We start from the raw sequence: 24,389 nt of genomic DNA, 5'->3' as shown, positions 1-24,389 counted from the left end.
AAACCTCATGCACCATGTGAATCCCCTGCCTATACTTCAAACAGGGGAAGGAGAAAGTGCTCCCATTGGGCTGCTGGGCAGAGGGGTGGGTGATATGAGAAATATTCTCAGGCACACATGGAGAGTGGGAGGGGAGCATCCCCTTCTAGCATATGTGTCATAGATTTGCCAACATGGTCTTAGAATATTAGACTTGGAGTAAAGAAGATTTAGGTTTGAATATTATTTCTGACAATAACAAGCTAGATGACCCTAATTAGGCAAATCATTCTATGAGGAAGGAAACAAATATTTATTTAGAGCCTACTTCATGATAAGCACTATGCTAAGTACTTAACAAATATTATCTCATTTAGTCCTCACAAAAACCCTGTGAGGTATATACTATTATTATTATTTCCTTTTAAAGTTGAGGTATGAGGGCTAAGTGACTTGTCCAGGTTCACACAGCTAGTGTCTAAGACTGGATTTGAATATTGGTCTTTCTGACACTAGTCCCAACACTCTGCCCACTGCATTACCCTTAGGATCCCATTCTGATAAAAATTGGAAGGGACTTTAAGTGGCCCTCTGGTCCAACTTGTACCCATTTACTTTCACTCATTTACCAAAACTTTTCCTTATGAAAAAGATTCCAGTGACAACATTCTAGGTCATGAAGGTGTAGCAAATATGAAGAGTGTCTTTGCCACAGAATGGGTCTTTTTGGTTATTTCAGGCTTAAGGGATATTTTTGGTGCCTAGGGTGTTGGAAAGACTCCAGAGCATAGTTTTGGCATAGGTACAAAAATAAAACAAAAGAAATTTTAAACAGATAAGCTGTTTGTCAACTTAAATTGTACGAGCAGATAAGATACATATTTCACACATATATCAGCTTCTTTGTTTTTTTCTGCTATCATAATTAATTTCACATCTTGTCATAGTTGGCTTCTGTGTTGAGACACAGTTATTTTGAGGTCACCGATGTTTCTGAAGTGGAGGGAATATGTCAGAGTTTGATTGATACAATATATATACCCTGTGAAGCAAAGTTTACATAGTGATACACAGAACCTGTCTGATCCTTTACATATTTTCCTTTGGATGGATGTGAAAAAAATCAATCCAGCCAGCCTTTATATTTTATTTCTTGAGAATAATTTGTGTAGGCTATTGTCTTTTGTAGGCAGAGACTATGGAAATTCATTCCTCTAACAACAGTAGCCTTGTGGTTTATTTTGTCTTTTCCTGGCACAGTCCAGTAACTCCAGGGCAGAGATTTCATGGAATTTAGAACATAGCAGGATATGTGCTTCCTTTGTTAAATGAGCATTTATCCATGAGGGAGGTGGTATATGTGAGACCAAGTGTTAAAACTGTTTTGGTCTTATGCTCTCTGCTTTTATTAGTACTTCCCTATTTTCTCATCCTTTTGTTTTCTTGAATACTGTTTTAAGACAGCTGGAACTATTTCCAGACCACTTTTCAAAGATGTGTTCTGCTTTTTTCAATGTGATTAAATACTGGCTTTTATCATGTTCCTTACTCAAGCCTACTCTACTCTGGGGTCTCATTAGGACAGTGATGCTGAGCTCCTTCTTAAAAGCTATGCCTGTGAAGGGAAGCTTCTGGGAGGTTCTATACAGCTAGAAAAGCTTTGAATATGGGCCTGGCAATGGACATCTGTTGTCTGAGGACCAACTTAATTAGCATGATGATTAATTGATTGGTCACAAACACTTTCAAATACCATTAACTAAAAATAAAGTGGAATTTTAATCAGCATATGTAGAAAGAGTTGATGACTTTATAGCTTCTTGAAGGATAGAATCTTGTCAACAACTAAATATGACCCAAAAAAGATGTTTTGGAGTTATTAGCCTATCTCAAAATAATATGGGCAAATTTTTAAGCAAAGTCATTGAATCTTTTTCAGCATGTATATTTCCATATCTATTTTATAAGATTTGGGGAAAGAAGAGAAATTATTCATTTCTTGTTTTGACTGCTTGTCACCTGAATTTATTTTATATCACTGATTACTAAATTGTCTACTATATGATGATGAATTGTCTACTATAAAGAACCCTAGATCAGTGATGGGCAAACTACGACCCTCAGGCCAGATGCTGCCCTCTGAAATGTTCTACCAGGCTCCTCAACATTATTCCTAATCTGACAAATACAATGAGTAGGATACAATACAATGAAACTTCAAAAGAGTTGCCTTAGAAACAGACTGACAGATAAACATTTCCTTTCCTTTGTCCCTCTCTTTAAAAAGTTTGCCCATCACTGCCCTAGATAATTCAGGAATTGATTATTAGTTGTGTAACATTCAATATCTTTGTCCTTCTCCCCCATGATACTAACTTCATTTTGCCTTTATTCTTTGTTCATTATCTTTTTAAAACAATCTTTACCTTCTGTCCTAGTATCAATTTTAAGGCAGAGGAATAATAAGATAATGGGGGTTAAATGACTTGCCCAGGGTCACACAGCTGGGAAGTATCTGAGGTCAGATTTTAACCCAGGTCCTCCAGACTTTAGGCCTGCCTCTTTATCCACTGAGAACCCTAGCTGCCCATCATTATCCCTTTTTTGAAAGGTTAAGCAGAAAATGTGGGATACAAATCTGTTTTGTTAGCTCTGAATGGTAAATTTTCATTATCATGCAAAACACACTCTCTGTAACCTTAATTAAAAGTTTAGAGGTTGAAATATTTAAAATTATATTTGATGACTTTTTTTTTTTTGGATCAAATTTAATTCATCAAACATTTGTTAGGCACTAGTATGTGCAAAGCACTGTATTAGGTGTGAAGTTACAAAGACAAAATTGAAACCACTCTTAACCCTCAAAGAGTTTATATTCTACCGACGGGCATAACACCTATAAAAGTAAAAAACCAAAAAGTATATGGAAAGCAACACAAAGTAATTTCAAGAGGGAGAGAATGATAATAACTGAGGAGAGAGGGAAGAGATGAAGAAAATCACTGTGGAGGAGGAGGTAGCTCCTGATCCTATGTAGGATTTTATAAGATAGAAGAGACAAGAAAATATATGACAGATATGTGAGAGACTAAATGTACAAAGTTTTGGAGATCAGAGATGGGTTATTGGTTATTCAAGTTAAACAAGTTATAAAGAAGTAGAATTTAGACACCAAAGTGCTTTAAGTGCCAGGCTGAGGATTTTATTATTTTATCATAGAGACAATAGGGAATTATTGAAAGATTTTGAGTAAGTGAGTAACATGGGCAAATTTATGTTTTAATAATATGAATTTGGCAGCTGTATAGAGAATGGATTGGATAATGGAGACTGGGCAACAAATGAGGAAACTATCACAATAGTTAAGGCGGGAGGTAGGCCTGAGGGTAGAGGCTGACAGAAAATAAAGCAGGGTCCCATTGTATTGTGGAAATGGGATTGACAAGGAGGCAAGTGAGTGAATATGGGAATTGAGGAAGAGGGAAAAATCAGATAGGGACTACAAGCTTATATATCTGAGCGACTAAGAAAATGGTGGCACCTTTAACAGAAAACAGATAGAAGAATGGATTTTAGTGTAGATATATTAAATTCAATTTGAGTATGTTGAGTTTTGCTATGCCTACCAGATAATCCACTGGAGAAGGTAATGGCAATCCACTATAATATCTTTGCCAAGAAAACTCCATGGGCAATATGGTCCACAGGGTCACAAAGAATCAGATATGACTGAACAGCTTAACAACAACAACAGAGGGGTCCGAATATCAGACCTTTAAAGGGCCCCAGAGATCAACTAGGAGTTCTTAATTTTTGTGTGTTATAGACCCCTCTGGCAGTCTAAGGAAGCCAAAAGGAGCTCTTCACTGATTAATGTTTTTAAGTGAACAAAATAAAATATATAGGAATACAAAAAAATAAATTATATTGAAATTAAGATATCAGAATATCCTTTAAAAAAACAAGTTCACCAACTGTCCATTGAATTAATCAACCAACTAAGAATTCATTTAGCAATTGATATAAGCTAGACACTACTAAGTGGTAGAGATGTATACAAAAGCGAGGTAGATCCTGGTCTCAGGACTCTTGCTTTCTTAGGATAAACAACCCACCGTAAACAGGTAAGCAAATAGATTTAACCAATGAGGACATAGATCCAGAGAAATCAAATTCCTTCCCCCTGTCACACAGCCAGGAGTGGTATACCTAGGATTTGGATTCACTTCTCCTGATTGCTATTGAAGTGGGACTACATGCTTCCATATACAACCTCAAACAATGAATATTCAGTCAGCTAGGTGGAATAATGGATAGAGTTCGTTATTTGGGTCCATCAGGGAAACCTAAGTTTAAATGTAGCCTCAGACACATTTTACTAGTTCTGTGACTCTAGGCATAACTGTACGGCTTCAGTTTCTTTTTCTGTAAAATAAGATTAATCACAGCATCTACCTTCTAAGATTGTTGTGAGGATCAAATGAGATAATGTATGTAAAACATTTTGAAAAATTTAAAGAACTATTTAAATGTTACCTATTATCATTACAAATTTTATAACATGGCATTCCCATAGTAAAAAGAAAAAAACTAGAAATGATTTTCTGAGCAAATCTGCCTTTATTGTGGTTGGGCAAATCACAGAGACAGGTTCTACAGATACACCCTGGATAGTCTAAGACTCTGAGCTTTTCAGCTGGCAGATATTTATACTATATCAAAAAGAGCCAGATTATACAAATTCCCTGGCGGGGGTAGGGTAGATCAACTGTATCTTTCTTCCCTTGAAAGAAGGGCAACCGTAGCTTCTTTTCCCTGAAGGTCAGGCAGCTGTAATTCCAATTCAAGAAGGTCTAGTAGCTGAATATTATTCTTCCAGAAGGTCAGGTTTGAGTTTTAAAATCTTCTTTCTAAGGGGCAGATTATGTGGCCACCTATGCCATTGTGGTTAAAAAATACAGATGGCCAAGGTTATTCTGTAGTTTCAAAGCCAAATGAGATAATATAAACCCTTACCCTCAGAAACATCTGGATCTATTCCAGGATGCTGAAGGCATGTGCAAACTCTCTGTGGCAAATATATTTTGTAAAGCACTACATGGAACATTTGTTATTGTACTCACACTGAGATTATTGATTATTGATTTATATTCTCATACATAGTTATTCAATCAGCTAATAACTGGGTTACCACTTACTTTTAAATTTATAGTTAAAACTTAATGCTGATTATCTAATGAGGTTACATGCAGTGGATATGAAGCCATAAAGAGGCATAATACAATGAATATAAACTGATTGAAGCTTCTTAATTAAGTTATCCTTTATATCACATAGGTGAGATAAAAGAAGAACAGTCCTATGCTACGTGTTGTTTATGTACTGGGAGATATAGCTTCTGGATTATTGAAAGAATACTGAATGTAATAACTCTGTACCTGCTCTAAGGGATTTATGTTGGTTGGTTGCAGAGAAATTTTGAGAGAGCATCTTAAGGGAGATACTTGAAAGAAAAAAATGAAGTATAAACTTTTTTTAAACTCTTACTTTCTGTCTTAGTAACACTAGAGCAAGGGCTAAGCAAATAGGGCTAAGTGACTAGCCTAAGGTCACACAGCTAGGAAGTATCCAAGTCCAGATTTGAACCCAGGTCCTCCTAACTCCAGACCTGGTACTCTTATCCATTATACCCCCTAGCTACCTTATTATAAACTTAGAATGACAATTTGAAGTCCTAGAATGGCATATATATGTATATAAATAAACATAAAATACACTAAATTTTCCAAAAAATGTACATATGTATATATGTGTGAGTATATATGTATGTGTATGTATGTATGTGTGTATATATGTGTATATATGTATGTATATGCATACATATATGTGTATGTATATATATACATATATATATATATATGAAACTGGTCCAATCATATCTTTTGACCTTTAGCACTTGCAGCTCTAGAGACTGCCAATAATGGACTTCCCTTTGGCGAGACTGGTTTTCTCTCTTGAGATTTTGTCTTACTCCCAACCAAAGAGTTCATTTAGTCTTGAGCATTCTTTATTATATTCTCATCTGAAGAATTCTAATTTCTATTTGCTCTTTAGTTTGAATAAACAGATTGACTTATTTGTTCTTCTTGGTGGTCTTTTGGGTTACTGGCATTTGTTGAGGAAAAAACTAAGCTGTCAAGGGTAGGGTCAGGATTATTCTCCCTTTTTAGGATTAGGGAAGTGGTTTTCCTTATGAACACAGATCCATACCTCTAGATCAGAGATTTGAGGAATGACAGGGAGATAGAATTCTAGCTTGATGACCCTTTTTGGAGACTGGTGGAGAGATTGCTCAGCCTCTCTGGTCCTAGATCCCACCTGCCTCTTTCCACCCATTTTCTACTTACCACAGAGATAGATTTTAACCTCAGATCATGTCTATTCATGCCACCTTTGAGCTGCATCTCCATATATTTAGATACCATGCCATACATACAGTCTTAGATACGGTTAAATCACATCGTGACTAATCCCCACTCATAATCTGGCTTGTCTGTTTAAATCCCAGGGAGCTCTAATGTAGTCTTATCTTTATTCTTAAAAAAAGAACAGTGAATCCTTGAGAAAATCCTGCCTATGAAACTACTGAAAAACTTATGACCATACTTGGAATGAAAAACACTGTCTTAAAGGGATTGTTTACATTATAAAGGTCACTCGCTTCTCTTAAAGCATTAATGATGACTGCACCTTAGTGGGGTTTTGGCAGGTGTGTGTTGACTCCTGACTGTTAATTTCCTTTTAAGGAAGTTTAAAGATACAGAGTCTTTATTAATGTATGTCAGGGCCACTTTAAAAAAGTCCCCACCAAGGAGAGAATCCCTCTGTAGGAGCACTTCACTAGGAGTTGTCTTGGGGCTAGATAAAAGGGGAAATTTGTTTTGTAGCCTGCAGCTAGCAATGTTTGTTTTCATTTTTTAACATGTGTATAAACACTAATGAACAGGAAATGGATTCTTTCAGGGAAAGCAAGTAGAAAGTAAACTCTTTTCTCTCAGGAATTTTTCCTTGCTGACTTGACTAACCTAGTCTGATAGCAATAGTAGAAAACAAGAGTTTTCCCATCATTTTCCCCCAAAATAAATATAGTTTTTTGTCATCTTTTTACTTTATTCTTATCTTTTCCTTTAGATACAACTAAATGGTTAGTAATTAGTAATTTATGTAAAAATATGAGTATCAGTTAAAGTTTTTTTAAAATAGCATTTATAGGACAATTAGAATATATCTCTTGCCCCCACCTCCTCCTTCCACCATTTCTATTGCTACCATCTTAGATCAGTCATCTCTTGCTTAAATTATTACAATAGCCTACTAACTGATCTCCTTTCCTCTAGTTTCTGCCACCTCCAATCTATCTTCCATGCCACTTTCTGGGTCTTCCTTCTTTTTCTCTTCCTCCCCTTCATTTTCCTCCTTCTTACTCTCCTCTTTCTTCTTCCTCTTCTGCTATAACTTTCCCAGGGTCACACAGTTAGGAAGTGTCTAAGGCCAGCTTTAAATCCAGGACCTCCTATGTCCTGGTCTAACATTCTATCCACTGAGTCGCCCTGATATGTCCTTTTCAGAAGTGGTGTTACAATGGACATGATTTCTGTTTCCAAAGGAAGTTAGGAGACAAAGGGGATAAACATTTATTAAGTAATACTTATCACATATCATGCTGAAAACTTATACAAATGCTATCTCACATTAATCCTGGAAAGTTAGTGCTATTAATAAACCCATTTTGCAGTTTAGGAAACCGAGGCAAAGAATGGATAAATGATTTTACCTGTGGTTAGACAGCTAGTAAATCCTGGCACAGTATTTGAACTTGGATTCTTCCCTCTAATTTGTCGACTGTGCAATCTAGCACTAGCTGACATAACAATTAATTCAGGACAGCAGAGGTTAAAACAATGTTGAGTGTGGGCAAACATTTTACCACCTTCTGACTGAACCTTTCTGAACTCAGCCAGCCTAATTCTTGCTTAACATCTACATAGTCTATCACCTATATGCTGGTATGGGAAGATTTTCTAGTTTTCTAGGACCTGAAAGATTGTGTATTCTGGGCAAGAACTATACTAGCAGTGGTTCCCAAACTTTTTTGGCCTACTGCCCCCTTTCCAGAAAAAATATTACTTAGCCCCCTGGAAATTAATTTTTAAAAATTTTAATAGCAATTAATAGGAAAGATAAATGCACCTGTGGTTATCACTGCTCCCCTGGATCGCTGCAGCACCCACCAGGGGGCAGTGGCACCCACTTTGGGAATCACTGCTCAAGAGCATAGCCTTTGAAGAAGTAGGGTCATTGCCATACCACAAGAAGACATCCAAATAGGACTTTTGTGGAGTGAGTATTAAATAATTATCTGTTAACTTGAAATGGTGAAGCATTTTACTTTCTTCCCTTTGGTATGCTATATCAAAACACTTTGCCATTGCTTCTTTAACATTTTCGACTTCATACTATAGATCAAAACCTTTCTAAAGCACAGAGCTGTCATTGCTGCATTAACAGAAACATATGAACCAGAAACCCAGCCTGGCAGGGAATAATAATCACCTGGACTCAGCATTATTTGGGAAGATTAAATCTCTGCCTGTTCCTGAAGTGTTTATTACTGTAGTAACTGAACCAGGACACTTTCCAGAAATGTGACTAGAAATATGGAACCCAAAGCTTTGTCTTGGACTAATACTGAAACCATTTATCATTTTTTATTTTCTTCATTCCATGTCTATTGACTGCAATCATAGTAAACAATCCAAGCTGGTCAAAATAGAATCATTATTTTCAATGTTAGCCGTGATCTGTCTAAACTGTTCCCAAGTGCATTTCAGTTTACTAAGTGATCCCATCATACCACAAGCCATACTTCACTCGGTGTATTTAGAATTTTTGGTGAATTTAAAGTGTTTGATGGATCTTTGTTGAATTTCCCAAGTATTCTTTTTTTCTTGCTGACTTTTTCTTCTTTCATTTTTAAAAAGACACATACACTCCAAAAATAAAAACAAAAACAACTTTTGCAAGTCTCTTCTCTAGAAGTAACTGTCTGCTTCCAAATTTCAGCCAGGATATTTAATGAGTAGTTTTGTCTGAAGCTAAAGGTCAATAGGGCCTCTAGGCAGGATGGTAGAAGACTCATTCTCTGCCTTATGAGTAAAGAATAATTTTACTGGGATTTTGATAGAAAAGGAATAATTGGCAGGGAGACACTTCCCTCAGCTGGCATGAATTTACCAGAATGTACTCTGTATGGTACAGTTATGTAACAAAGCTTCTGGGGATTTATACTTAGGAAAATTGGCTGCATCTGAACTGGATTCCTTTTGCGTTGTCAAATCAAGACAAGAGTGAGGACTACCTAATTTGCCTTTTTTTTTTTAAAATTTATTGTCTGTTGTTTGTAGTATAGGCTTCTATGTATACCTTCAACTGTGGCTTCCCCCATGGCCATATGCAGTGCAATTTTGCACTAAGGATCCAGAAATGGTTATGAATCATATAAACATGTAAAAAGTAGAGACTACTCTTTTCTCTTCATCAATATCACTGCACTAGTCATGCTATTAGTTAGTGTCAGATCAGCCAGTAGTGGTTTGAATGAATTATTATACTGGCTGGCTTGATTCTAATTGATAGTTTATACAGAAATGCTGGAGGAAGCTAGACTTGGCCTCCATTCCTTCTCTCTTTTAACAAGGTGAAGGTCCCTAAACAGCAACTACCTGCTGTTATAATAGCCAATATTGCCAAATCCTGAGAATGGTGATTAGTGTCTCCTTTCTCCCTTGTAATTAGAGGTGGGCAGGGTCTTTTCCCATAAGCTGGTTGATCCCAACTGCCTTAGTTTGGTTTTATCCCTGGACTTCCCAACGCCATTAGTTTTCCACTGACCACAAGTATTTGGTTTATATTCTTCAAGTTAAAGCCAAGAGGCGATGGTCTTTGTGACCTTGCCTCATATACTCAGTTGAAAACTTTAGTGGTTGGAGGTTGAGATCAAACCCCCATTCTGGGGGGAATTTTGGGAAGAATGCCAACGCACAGAGGCTTTGAGAACCACTAAGAATGCTCTATTGCACTAAGCCGCAGCAGGGACCTTGGAATCTTATAGCTCCAACTATATGACATTTGGGTGAGAATGTCTACAGAGGTTGAGGGGCTACACCAAAAATGTCTCTCCTAATACAGAGAGGCTTTGAATAGAAACCTACTAGTTTGTTAAATGCCTCATGTTTATTGATATGGCCTATTCACAACAAATCGAGAAATGCCATAGGAAAGAAAGATTTTTCTAGAGCTCCTTCAGGCTATTTTTGGACATATCTTGGGTCATTGTTTTGGTTCTTCCCTTTGTATGTAACCACTAGGTGGTGCTATGGGAGTGTGTGACCAACTGCTTTGTCCACTAAAGTTGTCAGGACATGAGTCTAGGATGACTCTCAGTCATCCATTGGGTCCAGCTCCAATGTTACATCTCATCTCTCATCTAGTGTTATGTAAATCATTCTCTCCTGTCTCATACTTACCTACTGGCCCCTCTCTTTATAACCTTCATTCTAGCTATTATCCAGAGCCTTGAACAAGCCTTATTGATTTAGCAAGCAGTTTAATTGGATTAGGCAAAAGCATAATAAAATATAAGATATACAGGGAAGAATATTGCTATCATTGGCTTCAGCTGGCCTCAGGGTGAAAGAAATAACATTGAAGTAAACATCTGTAGGACCAGTATAAAGTCTGAGAGTCCTAATCACAACTCCTATTTACACTGGTGATTTGGGTCCCTGGAGAATGGCTCCATCTTCTCCTCAGTATTTGAGGGGGGTAATTTTGAGGAGTTGGAGGGCATATTTTTCTTACTATCAGCTCAAACTTTCACTCCAGCATGCTCCTCCCAAAAAGAGCCATCACTGGTTATTGTCCCTAATATTTATTAATATCTAATCTCATTTAATGAGTTGATATCTTCTTGATATCATCCATAAGCAATTAGTTTTTACAAAGGGATATTTACCAAGAGGACCCCCACCCTCATAAACAAGAGTACACTCTCCCTGCTATCGTTTCAGTCCCTAGGGAGAGTGGGATCAAACTTAAAGTGACTTCTACAAATGTTTCTATCACCAAATTCACTTTAGAATGAGACATTGTTGAAAGAGAAGTTGCTTCTGTGCTTTAGAACCCAGTGACTCCAGTTACTGGATTCTATAATGGATCCCTTTGTTTATTCCTTAGGGTTACATTGGCTTTTCACTTGGTTTGGTGTGATGGGTACAAGAAATGGGAGTCTGAGCTCCCATTTGATGACTCTTCTACTCTTTCAGAGCTCACAAGCTTATTCTGTCTTTAATATTTTTTCCACCTAAAATCAGGGAAGAATAAATACAGGAGAGAGAAAAAATCTTTTGAAGCTTCCTAATGAACAGACCTCCATTTCACTTTCCTCACTGTTTAAACATGTGCCACACTTAGCAAATTGGCTGGTATGTATTTTGAGCACCTTATTCATATCTCTAATCAAGAACCAACCTTATCTTCCCAGCGTCATACAGGAAAAAGTCTCAAAATAGTTATCATGTCATAGGCTCATATAATTCCAGGTGTTTCAGTGAAAATCATAATTGCCCTTAAATAGAGTTACAGATTCAACAAAGAACATTTTTTAAAGTTTACTAAAAGAATATTTCTTGCTTAGCACTTAACAAAGTTCTTTTTGGTGCTTAAAACAGCTTTTCCCCACTCAGAGACGATAGAGGGGAAAAAAGGAAAACAAAATCAAGTTTCTTTCTTAGAAAAGAAACTCAAGGGGCAGCTGGGTAGCTCAGTGGATTGAGAGTCAGGCCTAGAGACGGGAGGTCCTAGGTTCAAATCTGGCCTCAGACACTTCCCAGCTGTGTGACCCTGGGCAAGTCACTTGACCCCCATTGCCCACCCTTACCAATCTTCCACCTATGAGACAATACACAAAAGTTAAGGGTTTAAAAACAAAAAAAGAAAAGAAAAGAAATTCAATACCTATATGTTTTTCCAGATTCTTCCTGAAGAGATGTAGGATCTGAGATTGAATCTCTTTTTTGGGGAAGGTAAGAAAATGAAGTTCCCTGTGTGAAAACTCTTTTGTGGTTCTCTCAATGCACAGGACTAGCCTAACTTGGGTTTGGACAAAATTTCTAGATATTCCTTCCTTCACAAGGCACACCAAAATTTCTCCAGGAATTCTGTTCTATAGGTGATTTCTTTGAGGTCCAGGCAAATTTCCTGAGTCCTTATACCACAGTTCACCCCAAATTTTCTCCCGTGGATCCTTGCCACTGCAATGGCAATGTGATAGAATTTTAAACTGACTCAGGAACAGAATAAACAGGCTTAGTAAGTGCAGAAATAGAATAGGTCCAATAGTGATCCCTCAATGAGTTGCAAGACACCTAAGAAAAAGAAATTGAACACTTGCAGTTGATTATTTGGAATTTCTGATCTGATCCTATGGCCCTGCAGACCATAAAGACTTCATAGTCAAAAAGCAATATAGGTCTGTTTAAAAGTTAAGAGGAAAATAAAAAGATCATTTCTGAGCTAGATATACCAGCATTTAGGGAGGCAAAATTCATATTTCTCATATCAGCAAGAACAGCTAGGAAGCACAGTGGCTAGAGTGGCTGGTTTGGAGTCAGAAAGACTCGTCTTCCTAAGTTCAAATCTGGCCTCAGCTATATGACCCTGGGAAAGTCACTTAACCCTCATTGCCCCACTTTCCTCATTTTTAAAATAAATTGGAGAAGAAAATGACAAACCTCCAGGATCTTTGTCAAGAAAGCATCAAAGGGGCTCAAGAAGAGTCAGACACAACTGAAAATGACTGAACAAACTAACAGTCTTATGAAGGATTCAGTAGAGCAGATATCAGTACTTAAACAGTGAATTGTGCAAAAGTTATCTCAAAAGGAATTAGTCTGATTTATAAAGGAATGGAAGACTATACTGTACAAATATAGCCTAAAACAAAAAGAGGCAAAAAAAAATATCCAATTTTCTCTAGTAGATCTGTCAAACTAGAGAATATGATAGAGTCCTGGATTTCTAATCTCTACAATGGGTTTCCACAAATTGGAAAGGCTCAATGTTTATCCCAGTTTAGCCTCCACATGTAGCATTAATAGACTTTCCCAGTACACAGATAGAAAGTATAAGACATTTACACAGTTGCATGGAATTCTCACTCTCTAATTCTCACCCCTGTCATCTCTGTTTATTGCTAGCTCAGTTCATTAGCTGGGTGGGCAGGACCAACACTCACCTCGTGTCTCATTCCCATTGACTTCTCTTTATTGGACATACAGATGGGCCAGGACATGGTGAGACACTGCCCATTGCCGTCCCTTTGTACTTCTCCCCTTGAAAGTCTGATATCCAGGAATGCCCTTGTATCTGGCATGGAACCCTGGGAAAATTATTTCAGAACTTGCATACACTATGCTACCAAAGCCATTTTGGGGGGAGGGGGGGCGGAGTAATGTACTTGGGTCAGGGAGGTAGAGTAGAAGTGAAATGCCCAAGTTTCTCAGACAAAAGTCTATTACATTTATGTTTATGTCTTCCGTGCCCTGGGGCTCAACTCTATCCTATGGAATTGTTGATTAAGCAGAATGGTGTTGCATTTCTTCAACATAACCCAATGGCAATTTAGTGGTAATGAGTCTTTCATGCTTCTGAATGGCAATTTGTAATGCTGAGACATCTTTCAGTCTTCATAAATCTACTGTGAACCCTAAGGACAAGCCATCTTGGAAGGAGAGTTAGATTACCATCATAATTAACAAATACATTTAGTCTGAAACTCATCAGAAAGCTGATTTAGATGACATGTTTTGATTTTTACCCTTTCAACTCATTAAAAATGGTGAGGTATACAAAATAGCAAGGAAGGTATTTTGCTCTTCAAGATTAAAAGAATATTATACAAAGATTATATTTACTAAGGCTGCAGGGAAAACAGATTATAATTATACTGGTCATTTAACAGAATTGAGAAAAAGTTTTTGATATATAGGTTATGGCTGCAGTTTTCTTTAAGATCTCTTCTCTCAATATTCCTTCCATAACTGTTGGAGTATGGTATCTTAATGGGTAGTGTTTGTGTCAATAATCATGCTTTCTGCTCCCAAGCATGCACCACTCTTGGCTTTTAGTGAGCTAGGAGGATTCTATGCCTCAGGTTCTCTCTTTGTCAAGGCTTAGTCCTGGGCCCTCTCTTCTCTCCCTCTCTCTATTCTTTCTTTTGTGATCTCATCTATTGTCATGGACTTCTGCTATCATCTCCATACTTTTGTTTCTCAAATCTACACACTGAATCCTAATTATTCTCTAGGACCCCAACCCCTCATTACCAGCTTGACACTGTGTCTTGGTTATCCTGTCAAGTTTCCAAATTCAACATGCTCAGGAATTAAATCACCTTTCCTCCTCTAAACTTCTTCTCTTCCACATTTCCTCATTTCTGTTGAGTATACCTCCAAGCTACCTAGATCCATAACTTTGAACTCATTCTAGAAAAAAGTTTTTTACTACTCCATTATTTTGGTCATGAACTCTTTTCACAGTGTATGGAAATCTAGAGACTGTTTCTTGGAATACTATTTTGAAATAATTGAAGAAAATGTAAAATTTGAATTACAGATGAGTGAATATAAATATGTAATTTTCCCCCAAGTCCTTCTCCCCTCTTCCAGAGAGTCATCTTTAATCACAAATAATTTTTTTAAATTAATATATTGGGGAAAAAACTCATAATATACAATGTTCAGCTGTGGACCTCCTAACTCTGCAAATAGGTGGGGAGAGGTGTCTTTTCTTATCTCTTCTTTGGAGCCAAACTTTTGCTCCTTATAATTTGGCAACTTTCATTTTCACTTATTTTGTGGTTGCTCTTTCCATTTACATAGTTGTCATTTTACATATTATTTTCATGGCTTTACTTCATTTTGCATCAATTCATGTAAGTTTTTTCATGTTTCTCTGTATTTATCATGTTCATTATTTCTTTTATCAAAGCAATATTTCATTATAATCATGAGCCATACTTTGTTGAACCATTCCCCAATCTCCAGGCATATATTTTATTTCTGTTTCTTTGCTGCTGTAAAAGTTTTGCTACAAACATTTAGCCATGTTTGGTACCTTTTTGTGTTGTTGTTGTTTTTTTGTTGTTGTTGTTAATGACATTTTCTAGTTACATTCCTAGCAGTGGAGTCCCCAAATCTCTAAAAGATATGGACATTTTAGCCCCTTTATTTGTGTAATTCCAGTTTGCTTCCTGGACTGCTTGTACTAATTTACAACTCCACCAGCAAGGTGTTAGTTAATATGCTTGTCTTTCCATAACTCCTCCATCATTTATTACCCCTATCTCTTGTCACCTCTGTCATTCATGTACCATTAGATTGCAAACTTCTTGAGGGAAAGGACCATCTTTTGCCTTTCTTTGTATCCCCAGGGCTTAGCATAGTACTTGGCACATATTAGGTGCTTAATAAATGCCTATTGACTGATTATTGGAGCTTCCATCTTTGTATTAGAAATGAGGTTCTACAGAAGACAATTTGATTTGGCAACCTGGAGCAATGGAAAGAGAACTTGGGGAAAAGTCAGGAAATCCACATTATAGTCCCTGATCTATCGATGACTAAACTGCATGATCTTGGGTCTTCACTTCTCTGGGGTTCCACTCTCTCATCTGTTAAATGAGGGATATAGACTAGATCAGGGTTTCTTAACTTTTGTTTATAATAGACCTACCTCTTTAGCAGTCTGGTGAAGCATATGGAAACTCTTCAGAATAATGTTTTTAAATGTATAAAAGACTTAGAACTACATTGAAATATAGTGTTTCTCTCTCTCTCTCTCTCTCTCTCTCTCTCTCTCTCTCTCCCTCTCTCCTCCAACCCCATATATGTTGTTCAGTCATTTCAATTCTATCTTATTCTCTCATTTGGGGTCTTCTTGGCAATGACACTGACTGGAATGGTTCACTATGTCCTTCTCCAGCTCATTTTACAGATGAGGAAATTGAGGCAAATAAGGTTAAGTGGTTTGCCCAGGGTCAAACAGCTAGTAAGTGTCTAAGGTCAAATTTGAACTCAAGTCTTTCTATCTATTTATCTCTAGTCCATTAACCTCCAGCTAAGAATTCAAGGACTAGATGACCTCTGGAGTCCATTCAAGTTCTAACAGTCTGTGACTTGGGGATTTCCACATGAAATCATACAAAGAAAGGCCTCTCATCTCCTCCTTAGTGTTGCTGTTTTTTTTTTCCCCAGAAAAGGTGACCATGCGCTGGTTGAGTGGCATGCTCATGCTGCATACCCTGGATTTGTTGGGCCATGCAGGTCCACAAACAGACTTTGCTGCACTACTTGTTTTAGATATAGCGAGTAGAGTGAGCCCCCTTTTTGACAGCAATGCCCCCTGAGCAGTCTCATGAGATTAATTGCTGATATCCAGAAAAATGTCTGCCTGAGTAATTACGTATATTTCCACCTGAAGTCTGGTTTTTCTGCCTCTGCAACACAGCAGTGAGGACTCTTTGTGCTGTCCAAGTTTAATCAACAAACAAAATCAAAATAAGAGGCTTTGGATATTTGAGAGAAAGAGGTCATAGTATCATATTTCTCTACTTGAAAAAAAAACACAACAACTTTGATTTCCCTTTTTTGGTTAAGAATATAGCACAAGGGGATTAAGAAAATAAATGTCCTCTTATGGAGTGGCATTCAACCACTTTGCAATTAAAATGATAATGAAACATTTTTAAAAGAAATTCTTTCTTAGCAGCAGTGCAGGAGGCTCAGGGCACACCATTAAAAGGAATTATGTAAAGCAGCCTTTGAGTAGCAAGTTTTATTTTGAGGTTTAATATATTCTGGATTCTGCTGGAAAAAATCATCTGTGTGACAAGCCTGCTAACAGATGTCAATTTGGTTTTATAGCACACGCTTGCATTTAAGAATCAGAAAATGAAGACTATCCTTTTTAACCTTCTGCTTAATATATGACACAGCTTGGCAACATCACACTCCAGAGGACTGCTGATTAATAACCTCCTGTACCCTGTGGGCCAGTAACTTTTCACCTGCCTTCATCCCTGAAGGGTTGAGTGTAAGGTTTATTTCACATTATTCTTTTAGCTTAAAGGAAGTGTTAGAAAGAGGGAACAAATAACTGAAAATGGCTTCCTCCTATTGTTCTAAAGCCAATAAAAGACAGGAATTCTTTATATTGTTGGAAGGATAAATGAGATATAATTTTTAAAAAGAACTACATTCTTATTTAGTTACTAAAACTACATTTAAAAACCTAAATGGTTTAGAAGGGTAAAAGGAAAATGACTAAATTCATGAGAAAGGAGAATGTATAACAAAGTGTTATATTGTATGACTAACCATTACAGGATAGGAAACTATTTATTATCTCTTATATATCTCGGGGATCATAGTTCTCAAACTGGAGGAGACATCAGAAACATTGTTTTACAGATGAGGAAACTGAGGTCCATGGAGATAAATGATTGGTCCAGGGTCATACTGGTAGTAAATTGTCAGAAGCAGAATTTGAACCCATATCCTCTGACTCTGAAGACAGTGCTTTTCTCAAATTACCACCTAGATTGTCAAGAGCTGTTTCACTTGCTAGTCTTCTGTTCAGGACTGGCAAAGAGAGAAAAGCTTAAGTATTTATTGATGGGACCTGCCTCCTTATCCCAGCTGCCTTTGAATATTATCAGCAGGTTTATGGAAAATGTGTTATCTTTGCATTCCATATCATGATTCACTGATAGAGAGTGTTGAGATGTTCCCACCAGATATTTTTTTTTTCAGCCCTCTCTAGGAGAGGAGGGAGCCATCTGTGGATATAAGATGAAGGCTCCATGAGGTTGGGGACTGATGAGAAAGAAACTTTTGCTGTATTTAAGAAGGAAAAAAATGTCATTTTTGTTATTGTCAGAATCTCCCCTCTCTTCCCTAAGGAGTTTCATACTGCAGAGATAGGAAATGAATTCCCTGCTTGCTTTCTCATTTGGCCCACTTTTGCCAGTAACATGACTCTCCACTGCATTCTAAACATAGCTATTTTTTAAAAAAGAAATTCTATTCTTGAGATTTTAAGGATGATTTTCAGATATCCAAAAGTTGATAAGAGTTGTATTAGGAGTCTCAGAATGCTTGTTCCCAGGGTCCATAAAAGGATTCTACTAATCTCACCCTCAACTCAGGCAAGAAATATTTATAATTTTGGCAAATTTGCATGTTGTTAGCAGAAGCAGTTAAGAATTTTTCCACCAGCTCTTTGGGATAGCTCCTTTCTTAATTTCTTTTTCATGCATGGAGCTAATTTTATGAACACTACTTGGTTGGCAATACTGAATCCTGTTGGGTATTAGGTGGAGAGTATTCTTGTAATAATTTTGACCTTGATTTTGTAGTAGAAACCGAATGTTCAAATTAATTTTAGATCATTTATATGTCTACAAATATAGAAATATATGTCTTGACCTTCTGTCTTAGACACGAAGTATTGGTTCTAAGTCAGAAGAGTGGTAAGGGCTAGACAATCGGGGTTAGGTGATTTGCCAAGGGTTACACAGATAGGAAGCGTCCGAGGCCAGATTTGAATCCAGGACCTCTCATTTCCCTGGACTGGCTCTCAATCCACTAAGCCACCTTGCTGCCCCAGATGGAATATTTTTAAAGCAGGTCCCATGAGACACCCAGAACTGTGAAGTCAGTAGGGAACTCAAAGAATAACTAGGTCAACCCCTCCATGTCATAGTTTAGGAAATGGAGGTCCAGAGAAGTAACATATCCGGCATCCAAATTCCTTTTGCATTGAATTGATTAATGATGTGTTATTGTTTAGATGGTGACTATTTCATTGCCTCATTGCCATCAAATTATTCTTTGTTTCTTTCTAGTTTCATATTCTGAGGGTGTTTGTCCACCGTAATTGGGTGCTCTGAGCAGCCAATCACTTATTCTGCCAAATAGTAATTTTACTCAAAATCTTGGGTTAGTCTGCAAGTTTACAGAATAGTAAGAGCCTGAATCAATCTTCTTTGGAATTTAAAAAGATCAAAACTTCTCTTCAGGACCCTTGAGACCAGTTGCCTTGTTGAGATGACTGGCTCAGTTTTATGCCTTCCAGATTATACACCTACTTCATATCAGTGATGTGGTCTTAATATTTAGTCATCTTTCCCAATCACTTTGCTGGAATGTGATTCAAGAATCCCATTAATTTCCGTGATAGTGGCCTTTATCATCTCTCATTGAAATGGTTATTTGAGTTGACCTTAAAAGCTGTGTAAATGGCTTTATTAATAGCCCTCAATGTATTTCATCCCTAGAACTGTGGAGCACTTCTGTTTGTTGGTTCTTATGCTGTGGGAATTCTTCTCTGTATATTTGGAACTCCTGATACATTTTTCAGTACCTTATTGCGGCAACTTGCAATCCTTTCCCTTACATATAGTGGTCAAAAAGGGGTCAAAATAATTAATCTAGGAGATGCCTTAGGCAGCAAACAATCCATCATCAAGGATTTGTTAACATGTGCCAAGTATTGTGCTTATTTAAGCTCTGTGAGTAAAAAGAAAGACTCCTTTCTTAATGGGGAAAACAACCTGCATACACATTATGCAAATGCAAAATATATGGTAGGTAATGAAGTGGATAGAGCTTAGTGCCCACATAGAGCCTTATAAACAGTTTAAGTCTTAAAGGTGTGTTTGTTGTCTAGCTGATTTTTCGGAGTTCTGATTAATCCAAATTTTGCTGTCTTGTGGCCAATAAAATTCAGTGGGGATTCCAGAAAAGAGAACTACAAAATTACTCTGGGATATATTATTTTACAGTTGCAAAGCAGATACAGGGAAATATTACCATCTTCCTAATAATCCCCCATTGGTATGGGGTAGTTTAAAGGAAAAGATGAAAACTACAAAGATAATTTATATCCACAAATAACCCAAGGACCCTGTTTTATCTGCTAGTGTTCATTGCTCTTCCTACCTCATTTTTAGTCAAAGCTTTTTTGAGAGAGTTCAGTTGTTTGTCTTCATCCTTTCTCCTTTCATACTCTGTCAAAGTATTAGTAAGTAGTGAAAGAGAAAAAAAATAAGCTCAGGATGGAAGAAGAAATGAGAAGCCTAGATAAGCCACTGTAAACTGGATAATCAATCACTACATGATTCTTCTACAGTAAGGATTCTTGATTTTTTTTTTTTACAAAGGAATATTAACTTCAAAGTTTTAATAAAAGGGAATCTATAAACATTTTCCTCCAACTCTTTGGAATGGTGGACTGAGGTCCCTATTCTCTTTTAAACTTTGGAGAGGGAGATTAGGTTCACAATTTAGTTCACTTTTTTTTTTAAGCTCTTACCTTCCGTTTTGGGATTGGTAGTAAATATTGGTTCCAAGACAGCAGGCTAGTAAGAATTAGACAATTGAGATTAAGTGATTTTCCCAGGGTCATATAGCTAGGAAGTATCTGAGGCCAAATTTGAACACAGGTCCTCCAGACTCCAGGCTTGGCTCTCCATCCACTGTGTCACCTAGCTGCCCCACTATAGTCTCTTGCTCTTCTTGCCTCCAGTCTTTCTCTCTTTAATCTCTTCTCAACACAGCTATAAATTGGTATTCTTAAATCATAGACCTGACCATGTCACTGTTCTGCTCAGGAAACTGTTGGTTTGTTACCTTTATGATCAAATACAAACTCTTCTGTTTGCTTTTAAAACCCTTCACAAACTGGCTTTAGACTACTTCTCCAGGTTTATTGCACATTACCATCCTCCACATGCTCTATATTCCAGCCAAAATGCTCTACCCAGGTCCCCTATAAATAACATTTAACCTCCCATCTCTATGCCTTTTTCACAAGCTTTCTCCCACTCCTGGAATAAATTCCCTCTTCCCTTCTTCTATACATTAAAATCTCTAGTTTTCCTAGGATCTGCCAAAGGGCTACCTTTATATAAGGTCTTTATATATAAGATCTTTCTTGATCTCTTGAGTTCCACCTCCTATTTCTAACCAATTAATGCTATTCCTACCTATATTAGTTTGTATTTACATTGTATTTTGTATTGACTGATCAATATACATGTTGTTTGCCTCTAGTAGAATGCAAGGACCTTGAAGTCAAGGACTCTTGGTTTTTTTCTTTGTATCTCCAATGAGGAGTAAATATAATACCTGATATGTAGCATTTATTAGCATTTATTAATAGAATGCATGCATGAATATGGCAGATAAGGTGTGCCATAGGCCGGGCAAGCCATGGTGGCCTTGTTGATGAAGCAAGTCACTGTTCTAGGCATAGCACCGGAACATTGTTGAAATATCTCACCAGGATTCCTAGGTGATAGGTTCTAGGGGGGTCCTAAAAGTAGGGGAAAGAAAAAATAAAGTCTGTAAGAAGTACTTACAATGACAAAGAAATTGACAGGGAGGATAACAGAGAGCCCTCCTGGCCATTGTTTCCTTTTATTCTTTATCCTCTCTCTAGATCAGTGATTCCCAAAGTAGGCACTACCACCCCCTGGTGGGTGCTGCCGTGATCCAGGAGAGCAGTGATGGCCACAGGTACATTTATCTTTCCTATTAATTGCTATTAAAATTTTTAAAAAATTAATTTCCAGGGGGCTAAGTAATATTTTTTCTGGAAAGGGGGCAGTAGACCAAAAAAGTTTGGGAACCACTGCCCTAGATCAAAACTTGAGGTAACTCAGTTTGATTTTAGCTGGAATCCTTATGAAAGCAATTGACACTAAGGTGTGAATGACGGATTCATTTACCCCTTGCAGCTGCTATGTATGTATGTATGTATGCTAGTATGTATGTCTCAAAGGAAGTACTTATAAACTTAAATATGCCTTCAGTTGGTAGAATCTCTGTTTGTTTGTTTTTTTTTAACTTTGATATGGTTCTGGCATACTGCTGTTTTCAAGCCCACCTGCCTCCCCAACTGGCCCATCAAGGAAGTAAAATACACATGTCATCTCAGATCTGTAGCATCTAGACTGATATTACTGATCTAATGTTCTTTACCCTGGACTTACCAGACTCAAAATGATTCCTTTTCTAGGGAGTGAGAGTTCCATGAGTGAATGCTGTGAATAGAAACAATGCAAATACAGAGACATCTTGGATGTTGGATTATTTCTTTTAAGTACCTACTTTCTTAAGGAAATCTCTGCACTAGTCAGATAAACAAAATGTCCCAGTGTAGCTTTCAAATAAGAATTGTTTAGGAGCAATTTCTGTGCAATGAGAAAGTGTTCATTCTATTCATCCCTTAGCACCATCTGTGTACAAAACAGTTTCTGGACTGGGATTGGTACTCATTCTGGCAGCAAAAGATAGGGACTGGGGCTGACATCTTTTGTCTGTGGTATAACAGGTGCTGACTCATTCCTTCCATCAATTTTTGTATTCTCGGCAAAAGAATCGCCCATCTCTGCCCTAGAAAAATTATAAGGACAGGAATTTAGCTTGAAGTGTTGGTTTTCAAAAACAAAACAAGTGTGTGATGGATATGGGTAATCATTCTGAAAACCATCCTTCACAAAACACACATGGACTTCTTTTCCTTCCCATTCCAACTCTTCTCTTGGGCAAAAGAGTTCAAGAATTTGTATCTTATAAAAGGTCAACCAGTATTCCCTTTCACAGAAGGAGGGAAACACAACTGAAACTGTTAATAGGGATATTCTTTCTTAGACTCAGTAAAAAGTCAGACTAGCATTACATGCTTTTCAGTTCTGAATAGAATATCTATAAATCTTTCATGCTAAGATTTCAGTGGCTGATCAAGCCAAATTAGATATCAAGTCAAGTAGAATGTAATTCCAGGAAGGTCTCATTCTCAGGGAATGAAATGAAAAACAGTTTTTTGAGTATTATAGCAATGCTTCCTACCCAAGTGGAGAAATATGAATTCATTGGAACACAGTGAAAGGCATTGATGTCGTCTAACCTCCCCCATAAAATTTCCCTGACAGATTATTTAAGTGTATCCTCAGACTGTTCTTTTGCAAAGATTTTTCCATTAAGACTGAATTTAAGAGTTAGAGATATAGAATAGAGGGGGTGAATCCTGGTGAATTATTGGGCAACAAAGTATAAATGAGTACAGTTCCCTAGGCAACCATGGGGGTAGGATGCTATATCTCAAGCCCCTAATAGGAAGTTCAAAGCCTTTGCTATTTTGGGTTTCAACTGCCTCTGAAAATGATTTTATCCCATGAAATTTTTCTTTTGTAAAATGAGTTTTGGTCCTTTAGATCTCTCCCCTGAGTAGTGCCAAGAGTGGGCATTAACATCTTCAGTTGACTTTGATCTCAGTCCATTCAGCATTTCAATTCAATTCAACAAACATTTATCAAGGGCAAGCTCTTCACTGATAAATTCCATAGGAGAAAGCTGAAGTAAGATGAATTCCCTACCTTCACAGAGCTGATAGTCTATTAGGAGAATGACATAAACATAAATACTGCAAAATCATTAATGATAAGTTCAAATGAGGTGCAAAATGCTATTTCCAAGAAAACCATTGTAAGTTCATTTTTTACCTTACTATCATATCCAGTAGTATTTTCCCCCTTTCTCATCCTCATTGCCCTATTTTTCTCTGAAATTATATATTACTGAATACACCTCTTTAGATTTTAGATCTAGATTTAGAACTGGCAGAAACTGGAAAGGTCATTAGTTCCCATCTCTTTAAAATACAAGTGAAGAAACTGAGGTCTTAGACAGGTGAAGTGATTTCCCCAAGTCACACAGATCATAAATGAGACAGCCTGTTTTAAAATTCAGGTTCTCTGACTCCATATTGGGGACTTTTCCCATACATTTTATGGGTACTCTATTAGTGATACTCTGGCTTCTGTGACAATGATCTCATGGTTCTTCTACCTTTTTGAATCTTCTCTGATTTTTTTTTGTTGTTGGTCCTTCATTTTCCTGCATCTTAAATAGGTAAACGTCCTCAGTTTTCAGCTTAGCTCCCCCTCTTTTTGCCTTTTCTCTTTATTCTCCTCTTCCTCTCTTCCTTCTCTTTCTTCTCCCTTCTTTCCTCTCCCTTCCTCTCTCTCTCTTTCCCTTCTCTGCTCTTTCTTCTCCCCTATCATTTCTCTCCTATTCCTTCTCTTCTCTTTCTTCTTTCCTTTCTCCCCTCTCCTCTCCTCTCCTCTTTCTTTCTCTCTTCTCTTTCTCTTTCTTCCTCTCTTCTTTCTCCCTCCCTTCTCTCTCTTCTAATTTCTCTCCTTTCTCTTCTCCTATCTCTTTCCCTTC

The 24,389-nt window shown here is 37.3% G+C and overlaps 1 protein-coding gene across 1 annotated transcript in view; it reads left to right on the top strand.

The window, feature by feature from the left end:
• METTL24 (methyltransferase like 24) overlaps positions 1 to 24,389 on the top strand; it is a 186,347-nt gene that overhangs the window by 106,759 nt on the left and 55,199 nt on the right. The gene's annotated exons all lie outside the window — the stretch shown is intronic.

The sequence above is a fragment of the Gracilinanus agilis genome, chromosome 4 (assembly GCF_016433145.1).
Source record: "Gracilinanus agilis isolate LMUSP501 chromosome 4, AgileGrace, whole genome shotgun sequence".
NCBI classification, from domain to species: Eukaryota; Metazoa; Chordata; class Mammalia; order Didelphimorphia; family Didelphidae; genus Gracilinanus; species Gracilinanus agilis.
The sequence above is the reverse complement of the archived record's forward strand: the minus strand, read 5'-3'. Positions and strand labels throughout refer to the sequence as shown.